The sequence below is a fragment of the Schistocerca piceifrons genome, chromosome 6 (genome assembly GCF_021461385.2).
Source record: "Schistocerca piceifrons isolate TAMUIC-IGC-003096 chromosome 6, iqSchPice1.1, whole genome shotgun sequence".
NCBI lineage: Eukaryota > Metazoa > Arthropoda > Insecta > Orthoptera > Acrididae > Schistocerca > Schistocerca piceifrons.
Window position 1 is genome coordinate 126,340,226 of NC_060143.1, and position 15,644 is coordinate 126,355,869.

Sequence of the window (15,644 nt, forward strand, 5' to 3'; positions counted from 1 at the left end):
TGCTTTACATTTGAAAATGACGACGTAGTTCATCGAAACCGGTAATGTAACCCCTTTCTTTTAAAGAAAAAATTTATGTACTATGACTATGGCTTCACTGTTATAGTGTCAAATAAACATTTAAATTGCGTCAGTTTGCAAGCAATATCCACATATAAAATGGTTCAAACTGCTCTAAGCACTATGGGACTTGACATCTGAGGTCATCAGTCCCCTTGACTTAGAACTACTTAAACCTAACTAACCTAAGGATATCACACACATCCATGCCCGAGGCAGGATTCGAACCTGCGACCGTAGCAGCAGCGTGGTTCCGGACTGAAACGCCTAGAACCTCTCGGCCACAGCGGCCAGCTATATACACATATACCACTGAATGTATTTGCAAAGTTATATCATTATACGACTCATGGTCTAGAAAATATGACGTCATAGATATTTAAATGCATGAAAAATAGCTTCTGGTTAAAATGGCACGCAGTAAAACTTCGTTAGGTATGACGTTTTATTTTACTACTTCTTTAGTACTAATTCTGTTCCCAACACACTTTGCAGACAGTATTTACGTATGTCACAGAACGTACCTGCAAAATTATGTCTTTGTACGACACATAGTTTAGGAGATATGACGTCATAAATACTTAGAGGTGCGAAAAACTAGTTTTTGCTTAAAATGGAGCGCAAATTACCCAGCTGTATTAATCCAATGTTTCATATTGAGAGTACTTAGCGACTTCAAAAGAGCTTTAAGTATGATTTATTTATTTATTTTACATGTCTAGTTCCGTGGACTAAATTGAGAAGCAAATCTCTAAGGTCGTGGAACGTGTCAGTACATGAAATTAGATCATAAAACTAATAAGAGATTAAATAAAATGTTTATGAACCATGTCTAGTTCCGTGGACTAAATTGAGAAGCAAATCTCTAAGGTCGTGGAACGTGTCAGTAGATGAAATTAGAACATGAAACTAATAAGAGATTAAATAAAATGTTTATGAACCAAAAAAAGACAAGCCATAAGTTTAAGTAAACGCAATCAACATATAACATAGGAACCAGCTTAATTTCTCAAGGAACTCCTCGGCAGAATAGAAGGAGTGCTCCATGAGGAAACTCTTCAGTTTCGATTTGAAAGCGTGTGGATTACTGCTAAGATTTTTGAATTCTTGTAGTAACTTATTGAAAATGGATGCAGCAGTATAATGCACACCTTTCTGCAAAAGAGTCAAGGAAGTGCGATCCAAATGCAGATTGGATTTCTGCTTAGTATTAACTGAGTGAAAGCTGCCAATTCTTGAGAATAAGCTGATATTGTTAACAAGAAACGACAGTAAAGAATATATATATTGCGAGGCCAATGTCAGAATACCCGGATTAGTGAACAGGGGTCGACAAGAGTTTCACGAACTTACACCACTTATTGACCGAACTGTCCGATTCTGAGCCAAAAATATCTTTTGAGAGTGGGAAGAGTTACGCCAAAATTTCAAACCTTTTCCATTTTCCCGATTACATGTTCATCGTCATATATTTAACACAGTAACTAATTTGTAATGTTATCAGATGTTTGACGCTGTTTTACACATGGGGGATCGATTCTTTAGGGAATCAGGCGTTTACTGGCGTTTGCTACTCGTCCTTAAACATCCTGTACTGGAATCAGCGTCCTAGCTGTAGTTATAAAGACTGCCTTTCGGTAAACTTTCAGGTTACGCATCTCTCTTTTCTTTGACATCTTGGTAAGTGTTGGCGATGGAAATGAAACAGTAACGGCGGGCAGTCTGGCAGGTGAGGTGAGGCGGTGGCTCGCGTGGGAAGGCCAAGGCGAGGTCTCTGCCCCGCGCCGCTATCAATGAGGAAGTGTCGCAACGACTCGTTTGTGCCGCGGGTCTGCCTACGCGCCACTGTGCAGGGGCACACTGGCGACTCGCCGGTTGACCGGACGATCTGTAAAGCGAAAGTAAGGCCATTCCAAGCGCCGTCTGCTGTCCCTGAGTGGCCTCAATCGTGCCACGTGGCGCTTCTTGACATGTGGGTGCTACTATTGCATGCATAGACCATAGATATAGAAACCCCACATGGAGCTGTTATAGTGAAACCGATATCTCGATCAACAGACTAGAGGTGGCATCCGAATTCAGACGGATTCTGGAATACCATTAAGTTTAGCTTAACTCTACTATTTGCAGTAAAGTTTTTTTTATTACAATGATTAATTCTTGTGCAGTATTTGATTACACTGAAAGATATGTGAAAGGAAGTAATACGTCGTTCCTCGGGTAAATTTGTTTTAAAATCACAAAAAAAACGTGTATACATTTTTGCAGATTAATTCATGAATTAACAGGCTGAGGCTAAGCAGTAATAACGTTACCAGTCAGAGTAAAACGGTCCTCTGTCTGGGATTGCATATTTATCTTTAAATACGAAAACTGAATGATAAGGATCATTATACAGGGTTTTCAAAAAGAAAATATGACGTATTTTGCGAGATGGTAATATGGAACAAAAGCTAAAAATGTCGAGTAAACATGGGATCTAATAGCCATATCTTAAGAGCTATGATCATTTTTTAAATTTTCACTACTATGAAACACATCTCTTCTACTGAGCAAGTGCTCAAGCACTCGTTTACGGGACTTGGTTTCTTGTTTGGTTCACAGTCCCACCTCTCAAAATATAGAATACTTTTTTTAACACCGTGTGTATCTATCTCGTAAAAATACCTCCGTTCTCAGATATAAAACTCTATGAATGATGAAGATTTTAAGGCGAAAGAATGTTTCGATCTAACTCACTACAAGAGCTTTCTTTATAATCAACGTTTTCTAGTATTTTATGCTTCTTATCTTGATACTATTTCGTTATCTGTACTGAGCTAAGTAAAAGTAATAACATAAACGCTTTTTTTGTGTAGAAACCAGACGTTATGGATAGAAGTGGGTGTCAATTCTTATAAAAGTGTAATAAAGCATTTCACACGTCTTGTTTAGGAATCTCCGGAAAAATAAATGCTTCCTGAGAAACTAATATTTTGTCTTAAATAATTTGAAACGCAAGAAATATAGGAATTCGCTACAGAACTGCAATTCTGTTGCTAGTAAAAAATAAAAAAAAAAGAAAAGACTGAAAGTACAATGTTTGAAACTAGTATCCTTTCACCAGGACAAATATAGGAGTGATAACAATTGCATTAATATTGTAAATTTTTGGAGACATTAGGTTAACTATGGTACTAAATAAAGTAATATTAAAACAATAAGTCGTTGACTTGTTGAAATCAACGCTTTATGTCAACTGTAAATGAAATGCGTAATGACAGACATGACAGAATTCGACTTTTTGTTCTACGGCAGGTAACGTAGAGGTTGATTTCAAAACTAAACACGGCAGAGACAGGAGTGTGTGCTGTTTATGGGTGTCTATGGTCAAAGGGTACATATGCAGCGTGGGATGTATTATGGATTTTCGGGGCTTTGCACTGAAATAACGCAACAGTACTGTGATTTCAGCTGCAAATTTCGAATCTAGATGGGAGTGATATTTTATTTGGTGGAGGGAGAGATATAGAAAGAAGAATGTATGGATTAACGTATATTATCTGACGTTTTAAAACCGCGGACAAGTATAGCGCTAACAAGAGTTATGATGTTTTAACTTGAACTAATTTGTGGTCAAATTTCTAGTGTGATTAAATTCTTAGATTCTTGAAATACGGTGCTTTTTATTTGTCAGTAGATAGATGAAACAATGGAGTAGATATGGCATGTATATGAGCAAGGACATTTAGTTATTCTACATCTAAATCTATACTCTGCAAAACGACTATTTTACAGCTGCTTCCATGCTAAACTAAGAATAACCAAACGAAATCCGGGGGGAAAGATTTGTACCGCAAATAATGTTTGTTGCATGTTTTTGCAGCAACTTCAGAACCTAAGTACTATTATCTTAACATGAGTTATGTATCACTTACACAGCAATCAAATGGTTCAAATGGCTCTGAGCACTATGGGACTTAACTTCTGTGATCATCAGTCCCCTAGAACTTAGAACTACTTAAACCTAACTAACCTAAGGACATCAGACACATCCATGCCGAGGCAGGATTCGAACCTGCGACCGTAGCGGTCGCGCGGTTCCTGACTGAAGATACAGCAATCGAAATATGCATGTGTGTACTGTCGGCTGTCACACAACGAGATTGTGAATGCTTCGTGGTTTGGTGACACATCTATACAGAAGATACCGTTCGTTGGATGCCCATTATCTCAAAGCAATTTATGTTTTGCGCGATGTTTGAGTAAAAATTGCTTGGTAAAAATACAATACTATTACCATACATAGTACAAAAATGCTGTAACTCCTTCTGGGTAACAAACGAAAACTTACGAAAGCATTCTGTTAGTAAATCTTGTAGGCGAAAAACTTTTAACCTGTGGTATCAAATAAGCCTTGTTGCTGTAGGATAAAGGGTTTTGCCTTATTAAATGGTTTGATTTAGCAAGTTTTTTATAGTCTGTACCCGTATTTTCGTCCCGGTGGTTGTCCCGCAGCTATGATTTTTCCTTGAGAAAATGAAGATTCCTGATATGGTTATCTCCTTCTGCAGCTATTGTTAAGGATTTGAAATGATCAGTTAAAAGCTACTTGCTCCAGAAAATCGTTCAAATGGCTCTGAGCACTATGGGACTTAACATCTGAGGTCATCAGTCCCCTAGAACTTAGAACTACTTCAACCTAACTAACCTAAGGACATCACAGAGATCCATGCCCGAGGCAGGATTCGAACCTGAGACCGTAGCAGTCGCGCGGTTCCGTATTGAAGCGCCTAGAACCGCTCGGCCACAACGGCTGGCTACTTGCGCCAGCAATGAGTATTTCAGTTTGCTGTCGAAACCGCAACTGCGAAATCTGTTGGTGTCACTGTTACTAAAAGGCAGGAGTAAGAAACTGCTCTTTCTTCGTCGTCATAAATGATATATTTTTTGAAACGTTCTGCTTACTTTTTGTTGCTAAGAATTCGAAACCTTCGGTTTCAAGCTAGTGTTCTACCTTAGTAATACATGAGGTAGTTTGAAAGCTAACTGTTGTCTTGTAACTTGATTGTTTAACAGTGATTTGGCTTAATGAATTGCTGCGCCACGAATAAGTATGTTGCAGTTGCGACAGCACCTAGTGACTTTTGTGTAAGGGCCGGAGCGGGCTGATGAAAGGTGATGTAATTATGAAAGAGCATTCCACTTGTCCCCTCCAGAGGAACTACGACAGATGCGTAGGGGAAAGAAAAGTATAAATAAACGAGCCCGGAGGCTCAAATCAGGCAGTCGTGTCGCCATTTCGTCCGTGTCTAGAACACCGGAGAGAAAGCAGGCCAACAACGACGACCTGTTGGTGGTGTGTATCGGCGGCGAATCGGCCCGCTGAAACTACATCTACATCTACATCCATACTCCGCAAGCCACCTGACGATGTGTCGCGGAGGGTACCTTGAGTACCTCTATCGGTTCTCCCTTCCATTCCAGTCTCGTATTGTTCGTGGAAAGAAGCATTGTCGGTATGCCTCTGTGTGGGCTCTAATCTCTCTGATTTTATCCTCATGGTCTCTTCGCGAGATATACCTAGAAGGGAGCAATATACTGCTTGACTCCTCGGTAAAGGTATGTTCTCGAAACTTCAACAAAAGCCTGTACCGAGCTACTGAGCGTCTCTCCCGCAGAGTCTTCCACTGGAGTTTATCATCTCCGTAACACTTTCGCGATTACTAAACGATCCTGTAACGAAGCGCGCTGCTCACCGTTGGATCTTCTCTCTCTTCTATCAACCCTATCTGGTACGCATCCCACACTGCGAGCAGTATTCAAGCAGTGGGCGAACAAGTGTACTGTAACCTACTTCCTTTGTTTTCAGATTGCATTTCCTTAGGATTCTTCCAGTGAATCTCAGTCTGACATCTGCTTTACCGACGATCAACTTTATACGATCATTCCATTTTAAATCACTCCTTCTGCCTACTCCCAGATAATTTATGGAATTAACTGCTTCCAGTTGCTGACCTGCTATATTGTAGCTAAATGATAAGGGATCTTTCTTTCTATGTATTCGCAGCACATTACACTTGTCTACATTGAGATTCAATTGCCATTCCCTGCACCATGCGTCAATTCGCTGCAGATCCTCCTGCTCTTCAGTACAATTTTCCATTGTTACAACCTCTCGATATACCACAGCATCATCCGCAAAAAGCCTCAGTGAACTTCCGATGTCATCCACAAGGTCATTTATATATATTGTGAATGGCAACGGTCCTACGACACTCCCCTGCGGCACACCTGAAATCACTCTTACTTCGGAAGACTTTCTCGATTGAGAATGACATGCTGCATTCTGTTATCTAGGAACCAATCACACAATTGGTCTGATAGTCCAACCTCCGCCGCACAGACGCGTCATAGCTGTGGCGGGGCGCGCCGCTTCTTGGAGCTGCATCGGCGCGAAGAGCGAGAGGGCTGCCAGCCTCCACTCTCTGGGTACCATCGTCCGGCGGAATGCAAGCTGTCGTCCGCAGGGGCGGGGCCGGGGTGCGAACTCGCAGCCTCCCGGATACAGAGCTGTCTGCCGGCGCTGAACGAGCTGCCCTGGGCGGACAACCGGAGCTGCTAAGGTCCACCACAACGGCGGTCGGCTGCTTCCCTTCGGTGCTGTACGTGGGGTCCACGAGTCGCGCTCGAGGGAGCAGTCAGCCGTGTTCCGGGCTATTGGGCGCATCTAACGCACGCGGCGGCCCCGTAGCCGTGAAGTTACGTCCGCAAGGCTGGGCAACGGGACGCCGACGCTGCAAATTCCGGCATTGCCATTGCCACGGTGCGCGGCGTCATCGCCCAGTTCAGCAGAAGGCCAGCTGTGTAGCTTCGATGTAATAAAGTCAGCGACTCACTTGCCTGTGTTTCTCTGCACGCTTCGGCGTCAGTCACTCCTCTCTCGCAAATCATACCTTTCGGTCGTTCTGACGTAGTACACCCCCTGAGCTCGGGGGGAGAGGGGTTGTAACAAAATCATTTGTTTATTTGTTTCGTCACACGTGTGACAAGTGCCACGAACCTGATGCAACCAAGAACAACGTCTGCCTCATCAACAAGCGAAATAAACTGTGTTCAAGTGGCTCTAAGCACTATGGGACTTAACATCTGAGGTCATTAGTCCCCTAGACTTAGAACTACTTAAACCTAACTTAACCTAAGGACATCACACACATCTATGCCCGAGGCAGGATTCCAACCTGCGACCGCAGCAACAGCGCGGTTCCGGACTGAAGCGCCTAGAACCGCTCTGTCACAGCGGCCGGCAAACTGTGTAACGGTGTCTTAGTACACAACATTGTTCTCTTTAGTCCCAAAGAAACCTGGGCCCACTGCTCAACGATACAGCACACTCCAGTTTCCTGATCCTTTTCCTAAAAGATATGCGGATATCCTATTGAGTAAATCCTTATGTTATCACTATTCGCTTATCCACTAAGGTGAAACCTCATCTCATTAATGGGGAAAATATGGTTCAGTTCCTTAATTCCGTAGATGTCAACCAATGACCGATATCATTACAGTACGGTAGACACTTTTCTTTACACAGTGCCTCCAATTGCTGCATACTAACACGATATGTACGAAATTTTAGCTTGTATACAGCTTTCTCAGCACTGCCACGCAAAATCTGAGACTGGACAGATAGCCTCATCAAAACTTTTCCTCCCCACAACCAGTGAATCTTGCGTCAAAGCTGCCAGTCTCTCGCTTCTTCAAAATGGCTTCAAATGGCTCTGAGCACTATGGGACTTAACTTCTGAGGTCATCAGTCCCCTAGAACTTAGAAGTACTTAAACCTAACTAACCTAAGGACATCATACACATCCATGCCCGAGGCAGGATTCGAACCTGCGACCGTAGCGGTCGCGCGGTTCCAGACTGTAGCGCCTAGAACCGCTCGGCCACCCCGGCCGGCCTCTCGCTTCTCTTCTTGTTTGTAACTGATCCGCATTTCCGGAAACGGGCGATTAATCTCATTATTGTCGAATTATTTTGCACTGCAGGATCTGAATGTTTCCCATGAAATGAGTCAACATCTTCTTACGAACGACTGGCAAACTACTGTTTAATAATGGAGACTCGTTGCTCCTGAAAAGGACATGTTTTTCAAGCAATGAAGGTCGCAGTACTACAGACCTCACGTGATCTGTCATTTTGACATTATGGTTTGTTCTCGGTAGAACTGTTCTGAGGTGATTGCATTCCTCTGGTAGAAATGGCAAAGTTGCGGTCGGTTCCCTCCACCTCCCGCCCCCTCCCCTGTCAATTTTCATAAAAGTACCATTTTTCTACGCTGTTTTAGAAAATTTTGTGATTTTGCAAGTAGGCTTAACAAATATGAAGCACTGATGAAGAAATATTATGAGCTATATTGATGAAAAATATTGCGCAAAAAAAAAAAAATTAAATGTCTCATTGTAGTAACTAAATCACAAATCGAGTGAACATTCTAAAACCATTGAAAATAAAACAAAACCAAGAGACACCCCTAATTATAATGAGGAAATCTGAAATATCCTGGAAGCTAATGAGATTAGCTAAAATGTAGGCAGACGAAACTTTATGTCGTATGAACATATCTGTAGGAGGAACTGTAAATTTTAATGTTGCACTGAATGAGACAAGGGGAGGACATTTCACATTTTTTTAGTTAACCTCTCTTAGAGAAAATCGACGGAGAATTTACAATAACCAATATACAGGGCATCCAACAGGAGAGGAAAAACCTTACTACACTTGCGTGCTGTAGCTTTAATAAGTGGTTCCAAAACACAATTAATGAGGATAATCAAAAGTATTATAAAATCGACGAGAAAAATGGATTACATATTAAAGAAGAATAGACAGAATATCTGGTTATAAGGAAGAAAATCAGACGTGATGGAGTTTTGGTTGTACATGGACCGGCTGTCAAGGCAGTTGACTGATCTCTTCAGGTACTTAGGGAGTCTTTCTAGTAACAACAATAGAACGGATATAGAAACAGAGAATCGTCCAGCAACAGCGAACAAAATACTTTTTTAGTTTTATAAATATGTTAAAGAAAATATTACTTAGTATCGACTTCGAAATTCACTTGTATCAGTCGACTATAATACCGGTGATCTTAATATTGGGAAAGGAAGATGAAGAAAATCTACTAATATTCGAAAGAAAAGAACTAAGGAAAATTTTTGGACTTGTATGTGATGAAAATAACATGAAATGGAAGATAAGAAAAAATGAAAAATTACTTCAGCTGTGAAAACACCGTAACACTGTCAAAGTGCTAAAGCAGACAAGACTGAACTGGGATGGACATACAGCCTGGACGGCCAAGAATAGACAACCTAGAATAGCTTTCTGATGAACAAAAGATGGAACGAGAGCAAGAGGAAGAATCAGAATAAGGTGGTGAGATAACATGCGGGAGGACTCGTCTAGGTTGGGTAGCAAGACCAAATAGACAGACAGTGCAGTCCACAGACATAAGTGAAAGAGCCTCATAGGGTAGGCGTAATGTCGATAAGACCCTTGCCACGTGTAATGTAAAAGTAAGTATAATGAACAACATATTTTATTTGTTCCTCGTAAATTATTAAGACTGTATAAATTATTAATTACAAGTAAAAATGGTTTTAATTAAGAGCTCATAAAATGTTCCTTTTACGTTTATTAACGAGGGTTTAACTGACCACTGATTATCGTTGTTAATATACACAACGAATACCAACTCGTATTATGAATAAGCCACGGAATGATTATTCCTAAATTCTTCCTTTATGTACACATCAGGTAGTACCAATTGGAACTAGGGAGCAACAGAATTTGTGGCTGGAGTGGCAAGTAAATTATACGGGGTGAACAAAAATAAAACCGCAACGAACTGCAAGGACGGATTCGTGACTGGAAATGGAGAAAAAAAGATCCATGAACATGTGTCCGGCAGTGAAGGTGAGCGTGCAACGACAACAAATCCTTCCGGGACACAGTACAAAGCTGCATCACATCCACGTCACAACCGATGTTCAAAATGGCCTTCCAGGAATGCAGTGCACCCGTTCACACGTCGCATCATGGATTACCACACTCTTCCGCTCTTTCCGGACTCTCTCCGAATGGCGTCACATGCATCGTAAACACGCTGTTGAAGGGTCTGCACACCAGGAACTGGTGCAGCGTACACAACGCTTTTCAGATCTGCTAGAGGTGAAAATACGGGGGATTTAAGTCTAGTGACCTAGCAGGCCATGCTACAGGGCTTCCGGGTCCTGTCCAACGTCCAGCGAAGATGTTGTTGAGATGTCGGTGAATTTAATGCGGAAGTGGGGTGGTGCTCCGTCAGGCAGAAACCACAGAACTTGTCGTATTGCCAAAGGTGCTTCCTCATGCTGCCCAGACAGAGTGTTCCGCAGGATATCCAGGTAGATGGTCCGTCTAAGCGTTAAGGAATAATAACCAGTGTCCAAGTATGTGATCGCTAAGAATCCCTTCCATACACTGATGCTGACCCGATGCCGATGAGACGCTTCAACCACTGTCCAAGGATTGTCTGTAGCCCACAGACGACGATTATGCAGATTGATGAAGCCAGTTCTGGTAAAAGTTGCTTCGTCCGTAAAGAGGATTGATGACAGAAATCCCATCATTGTGATGCTCTGGTGCAAAAACCATCGACAAAATCCTCCCGTAGAGGAGAAATCCGCCGCTGACAATCATTCCAATCGTTTCAGGTAGCGGTTGTCATACAGGATACACATAGTCGTACTTTGGCTAATACTATGTTAGCGGGCAACTTGCTGGAGCTTGTACGAAGGTTCATCTGAATATCCTGTAGAACCCGGCTCTCCATATCTGGTGCACGCACAGTCCGCCGCCTCCCTGCACGATCGTCTGTGAGAGGACCCATGGTCACACAAACGCCCAAAAAGGGCTTGAAATGTTCTGTGATGTGGCTGGTGTCTGTGAGGAGACTTGTTTTGGTATAGTCATGCTGCCTCTCGACCATTTCCATCTGCTTAGCACTCACTCCGTCTTCAGGCCACGAGTGGCCTACCGGGACCATTCGACCGCCGTGTCATCTTCGATGGAGGAAGCGGTCGTTACGATAGTATTCTTGACCGAAGCCGCTACTATTCGGTCGAGTAGCTCCTCAACTGGCATCCCGAGGCTGAGTGCACCCCGAAAAATGGCAATAGCGCATGGCGGCTGGATGGTGAACCATCCAAGTGCCGGCCACGCCCGACAGCGCTTAACTTCTGTGATCGCACGGGAACCGGTGTATCCACTGCGGCAAGGCCGTTGCCCGTTTCCATCTGCTTAGCCGTACACAAACACAATCTCGCCTTTTTCCCGACATGAATACCGACCAGACAATACTGCTACTTACAGTACGCTGCGTCGGTCACACAGCCTGCAACACACAAGGAATACACGGCACGTGGTCAGAGGAACTCTTATTCCTCCAGTGCCATCTGCCGTGGCAACAATGCATTTCCGGACACATGTTAATAGGACCTTTTTTCCTCCATTTCCAGTCAGGAATCCGTCTCTCCAGTTTGTTGGTTCAAAAAAATGGCTCTGAGCACTATGGGACTTAACATCTGAGGTCATCAGTCCCTTAGAACTCAGAACTACTTAAACGAAACTAACTTTAGGACATCACACACATCCATGCCTGAGGCAGGATTCGAACCTGCGACCTTAGTGGTCGCGCGGTTCCAGACTGAAGTGCCTAGAACCGCTCGGCCACACTGGCCGGCCAGTTTGTTGGTTTTTTTTATATTCAACCTGTCTCACGTCCACTTTTTTTTTTTTTTTTCTACCGTGCCTCGCTCCAGTCCTCCATCGACATAGATCGGCAAAAAGTGGAGGCCTTCGGTCAAACATACACATGTCATCACTTAAACTTCCAACCCCAGAGAAAGATTCTGGCATCTCCGGACATCTGGGTTAAATTATAGAATTTCCCTGGACACATACAGCCTGTCGACAACAAGTTATCCGACGGGAAGAAAACCATGATAAGTTAAATAATGTTAACGAAAGTAAATCTTACAAACATGCGTTAGACGGTGTACTGCAGTATCGAGATATGGAGTTTGCGGCACGGATGTGTGGAGTGAAACGTACGCTACACCTGCACAACTGGCTTCCCTGCGCACAACTGTCTGGCAGGACTGCAGTGCGGCGCATGCGGTCGTCCATGGCTGACGACTTCTCGTTGTTCTCAGTAAAGAAGTGTGGAAAATGTGTGTACAGGAGAGCGTCTAAGAATGATCGCAGCTGTTTTCTTAATATGGAACAAACGCCATGCGCCAGTTCTCACTCAGCGAGTTTTAACTAAGGTTTATCAAAATCTGTTTTTTCCAATCAGTCGAATTTCTTCGGACACAGAAAAAGGTTACGTGTTTACCCCGGGCAGTTGTCCAGCAGGATGCTCCCAGACAGCCTCAAAACAAGGGAAAATCCAACGAAACCCGGACGTGTGACAGTCCTACAGCATATTTGCATTACGCGCAGCAGCAGCAGCAGCAGCAAGAACTTCATTGTCGAAGGCCAGCGAGCTGTGAGATTGGGAGTTATGTAAACCACGCGCACTGGTGGCACGTAAACTATGTTAACGATAGACCCCTTTTCGATAGTAGTCATTTCTCTAAGACCAGTAATCCCCCGAATCTTTGAAGACTCGAACTCCCACGTATAAAACAGCTTCTAATTACTTTACAAATGAGTTAATATGTTAAATATTTGAAGTTAACCATGTACGTTCGATAAAGTTTAGAAAAGGGTTGTAATTATGCGTAAAGTTTGTTGGAAGCCGCTAAGTGCTTTCATTCTCAAATATCGTCTGAATGAATTTCGGCTGTCTGCGTGCCGTTACTTGTGCTGTCTCAAGACGACACTTTTCTAAGTATAATACTTGTGTTATTGTGTTAAACTTGAGACATAATGTGATACCTCTTACGGAATAGATTATAACGGTATTATAGATTTGATCAATAATGAAACGAAATATTCAAAATCAAATTTTTGTTGCCCCTTGTAGACGTTAGATGGGCAACCTTGTAACGGGGCATCCTCCTCCAGCATTATTTTTCCTCAACAGTAGTTGTAGAAACCAGAGTTAGATACATCAAAAAAAAAAAAAAATTGCAAGACCCTCGTTCCCAGAACTCCTGAAGATAGACGTTGACTATGAATATTGCATCACAGACACAGACGCTTTGACTGTTCTCTAAATCATCCCAAACATGTAATCAACCATGCACGAGCAGCGCCCTTTAGACGGAGGGGGTCCGACAGCTGATCAGTTCCAGTCATTCCACCAGGAAGGAGGTACTCGGCTCGTGTTGTCTGTAGTTCAACCATACCTAGACGGTCAATACCGCGCTTCGATTGCGTCCGCATTGTTACTTTCTGTTAGGAAGGGCTCCCAACAGGGGAAGTGTCTAGGCGTTTCGGAGAGAACCATAACAATGTTGTTCGGACAGAGAGACAGGAACTGTCGATAACATGCCCAAGGGCTACCACTGCAGTGGATGACCGCTACCTACGGATTATGGATTGGAGGAAAGCTGACAGTAACGCCACCATGCTGAATAACGTTTTCCGTCCAGCCACAGGACGTCGTGTTACGACTCAAGCTGTGTGTAATAGGCTGCATGAAGAGCAACTTCGCTCCCGACGTCCATGGCGAGGTCCATTACGTTCTCTTCACCGATGAGTGACGCTTATGCCTTCAACTAGACAATAATCGGAGACGTGTTTGGAGGCAACCCGGTCAGGCTGAACGCCTTAGACATACTGTCCAGCAAGTGCAACAAGGTGGAAGTTCCCTGCTGTTTTGGAGTGCCATTACGTGGGGCCAACGTACGCCGCTAGTGGTCACGGAAGGCGCCGTAACGGCTGTACGATTCATGAATGCCATCCTCCGACCGATAGAGCAACCATATTGGCAGAATATTGGCGAGGCATTCGTCTTCATGGACGACAACTCGCGCCCCCATCATGCACATGTTGTGAATGACTTTCTTCAGGATAACGACAATGCTCGACTAGAGTGACCAGCATGTTCTCCAGACATGAACCCTATCGAACATGCCTGGGATAGATTGAAAAGGGCTGTTTATGGACGACGTGACCCCCAACCACTCTGGGAGGTCTACGCCGAATCGCCGTTGAGGGGTGGGACAATCTGGACCAACAGTGCCTTGCTCAGCTTGTGGATAGTATGCCACGACGAATACAGGCACGCATCAATGCAAGAGGAGGTGCTATTGGGTATTAGAGGCACCGGTGTGTACAGCAATCTGGACCACCACCTCTGAAGGTCTCGCTGTATGGTGGTACAACATGCAATATGTGGTTTTTATGAGCAATAAAAAGGGCAAAAATGATGTTTATGTTGATCTCTCTTCCATTTCTCCGTAAAGGTTCCGGAACTCTCGGAACCAAGGTGATGTAAAACTTTTTTGATGTGTGTATTTCTCGAATTTTGGGCAGGTCAGTTTTAACTCAGCTGCTTTTCTGAAAACTTTCATATAATTTTATACACAATATGTTATATTTCAAGTTAAAATTTATGAAAAGGAACTACTTTATTTTCGATAAGCTCTGAATGTACAGCCGGCCGCGGTGGCCGTGCGATTCTAGGCGCTCCAGTCCGGAACCGCGCTGCTGCTACGGTCGGAGGTTCGAATCCTGCCTCGGGCATGGGTGTGTGTGATGTCCTTAGGTTAGTTAGGTTTAAGTAGTGCTAAGTTCTAGGGGACTGATGACCACAGCAGTTGAGTCCCATAGTGCTCAGAGCCATTTGAACCAATCTGAATGTACAGTTCAAATTATTTTTTAGAAACATTTGATTGCGCATTATTTGTCAGACTTAAAATTTCTATTATTAATTACACAATTTAGTACTGTTTACTACGTTTATTTCTGAGTTGATTTATGAAATAGTAATCGAAATTAGGAGGATCTGTCAAGAAAAGTTGTAAACCCTTTGGAACATGGTTATTACCGCAGAATGACTTAGTAGTAAGCATGCCTCTGATGTGATCGGACGTATGTTTGTATTTTGGGCGAAAGATTTAATTTCAGCTTTCTTAATGTGAAAATTCCAGACTGTATGATATTCTAAAATGTGACAAAATATATTAATCTAACAACAAAAATTCTGTAACAACAAACTTCAAATTTATTCAGATCAGTTCAACCATGAGGACCTAAAATGTGAGAATTTCAGCTTCAAGAATCAGAGCCCTAGACAAGAAGAACTGGGGCCAACACTACATGAAAAACTAAGTAAACCAGAAAGTTTACTGTAAGCTTCACTCCTCTCAAATTTTTCGTAAAAGACTTCTCTTATTGTGGGCAATAACTGGAATTAGGAAGGAAGGAGGGGGTTACAACCTGCAACTGGTATGTGTTGCGGATAGTCGCTTAGTAATACAGACCGGCTAATACTAAATTAACGATACTTCGATAATAGTACTTCTATGAAAGAATACTTCTCTGACAGTGATCGTGCTTAATTGAAAGGTATCATACCGTTTGCGTTTCTCTAATGAAGAAAAGCAGTA